The sequence below is a fragment of the Nuphar pumila genome, chromosome 13, assembly GCF_984573655.1.
Source record: "Nuphar pumila chromosome 13, dmNupPumi1.hap1.1, whole genome shotgun sequence".
NCBI lineage: Eukaryota > Viridiplantae > Streptophyta > Magnoliopsida > Nymphaeales > Nymphaeaceae > Nuphar > Nuphar pumila.
This window is the reverse complement of record NC_143261.1, coordinates 56726508-56729440: the sequence shown is the minus strand read 5'-3', so window position 1 is coordinate 56729440 and position 2933 is coordinate 56726508.

Sequence of the window (2933 nt, the reverse complement as noted above, 5' to 3'; positions counted from 1 at the left end):
CACGATCCATCAATATTACTGAGGCGTCATCAACAAGGAGCAAAAGAGGAACACACGATCTAGGGTGTCTGATCAGATCTGCATATTGTGTAGAACTAGTCAGATCTCAGGTCGTGAGACTGAGGAAAGAACCTAGGGTTCGATCAGAAGGAAGATCGAATAAACTAGATATAGGCTAGGAGGAGAGAAGAAGAAAGAAAAAAACTATGATAAAGAGGGAAGAAAGAAATTCAGCCTAGGCGTTAGATTCTCCCAAGAACGAGAGGCTTTGATACCATGTTGAAACTTGGTTTGAGAAAAGATAGAAAAGTACCTTCACGATTAGCCCTAATCACCCTTAAGTAGTGATTAGGGTCAATAAAGAAAATTATAAAAGAGACCATTAAAAGTTAAAATATAAACAAGACCAACTGATAACTTTTCTGATTTCCAATAAACCCCTCACGATAATAACTCTCAACTGTATATAAGTTATAAAAATAATGCAAAAGGGGTTGTATGAAATTTAATCATCTTACCTAGGGTTTACACCAGAGTTACCAGTCAAGGAAGCGAGAGCAGGAAACGATACGAGAAGCAGGAGCGGGAAGCGAGACACTTTCAAAAATTTAGGAAGCTGGGAAGCGTGGGACCACTAAGAAGAAAATTATGAACCGTCTCGGAAGCGACCAAGGAAGCGAACTGGAAGCGACCTAGGAAGCGAACCGGAAGCGAGGGGGAATAAAAAAAAATGAAAAAATGGGGAAGCGTGGGGGAAGCGAGGGGGAAGCGCGCTTCCCAAAAAAGGGGGATGCTTCCCCACACATTTCGGAAGTGCGACGTTTCGTGCTTCCGAAGCGCGCTTCGGGGAAGCGCACTTCCCCTTTTACCTAGGCGCTTCCGGTAACTCTGGTTTACACTTTCTTCTTCCTCTTTGCTAACTCCATTCCAAAAGGCCCAATAGCAGTTCTATATCTTATGAGTTGGTCTAGTAGTGTGTCTCGATCCTCTTCGCTTTGAACAAGACGATTGGCACAATCATATAAGTCATTCTTTATCTCCTCATTGGACTCGATATTTTTATACTTATAATATATGGTTGGATTCAAATATAGGTTTATTGCATGCAAAGGTTTGTGCAATTGATTGCTCCACCTTTTATCGATTATCTCCCAAACCCAGCCGTATATTTGTTTATCATCACACACATTTACCTACTAAGTAAAAGAATTGAAAGTAACCATTATAGAAGCTAAAATAAAATGTAATTTACAATTAGTAGAATATAAAAAAAATAATTTATAATTATACTTTTATTTTTTCCTTTCCATGATCCATTTTCTTGTAGATGTAACTCATAGCAGGCTTTTCATCGCTATCAACCAATCGAAGCATGTCAAACAAGGGGGCGATTGTTTTCAGAGCACAACTCACTCTCTTCTAAAATTTTGAACTCAAAATCATGCTTTCACATCTTTTACCAACTGACGTTTTTGAAAAACTATTTTTTTCCCAATCATCTCTAAGAAATATGAACTTTAGGCATTTTTTCCAATTATATATGCTTTCTAGAGTAAAAAAATGGCAAATTTTGTCACTGCAGGCCTATGTAAGTCCTTTTGTGCGTGTGCTCTCATCATACTCAACACTTGAGAATGTTTGTAATGAATACCACCAATTGCCATGCTTTTCCGGAAATGTTCTTCAACTCTTTCAATTATCCTATATATTCCAACATCATATCTATACAATGTGCAGCACAAAGAGTCCAAACTAAATGCTTTCTCTTATCCATAAATAATTTACCTGCTTTCACATAGTTTGAGGTATTATCAATAACAACTTGAACCATATTCTCCTCCCAAACTTCAACAATATCATTCAACAATGCAAAAAACAAATTTGCATCTTTTACTTCATTTGATGCATCAACTGATTTCAAAAACATTGTTCCCAAAAGGCAATTAACAAAAAAATTAATGAGTGTACACCCTTTTGTATCCATGTTTGGACCAATGCACTTTGTATTGGTCCAAGAACTCCTTCATTTTCTTCATTTCTTTATTCAAAAGTAGTTCTCGCAACTCGTGATATGATGGAGGCTTCATCCCTGGTTCAAATTGGCCTATAGCTTCAATCATACTATAAAATGAAGGCAACTTCGCTGTATTAAAAGGTATTCCACCGTCATAAAATCACCTATTAATGTACTCGTACACTGTTTCTCTTTTTTTCTTTTTGAAGCAATTTTCAAACATAGTTTGTTTGTTTGCTTGCCTTCCTTTCTCTGTTGAATCACTTTGAAAGTATAGATCCATAGCCCTTTTGGTCTAAAGCCGAATGTACTACTCCCCTCCATCTATGAAACTGCATTCACGTCCTTCGCCATAATCGGAAGCTGAGAATAAACTTTCATTTCTTTCGTATATATTAACCGTCTCTCTCTTATTTTTTTTTTCTCTATTCTTCTTTGATTCCTCCATGTACTTAGAAAGTACTTGCTTGATTTCTGCAATTGTTTTATCATAAGCCTTCACTTTTCTTCCAATCCCAAGTAGATGCCGTTTTATTTTATATATACATCCTTTATAAGTTCAACATTTAAGGTATGTCACAGAATTCAGATCTTGTTTATCCTTAATATAGGCCCACTCCCATGCTGGATCACCTGATTTTCTCTTAAAGGTCTGAATATGTTCCAAATTTGAAAATGTGGACCCACTAGCACTTGCAGATGAAGCCCCCTTCCATTGTTCTAAAAAATGATAAGAATCTTTAAAAAGGCAACATCTAAATTTGCTAAATAAAAAGGAGTAAGCAACAAATAACATATCAGCAAAATATGAATTCATAATAAAAAAACCCTTAAGTTTTTTTTTGTAATTGCAGCACACATTTAATGACAACTTTAACAGGAGCAAACCCTAGGTTTTTTATTAACTATAAAAAAGTTT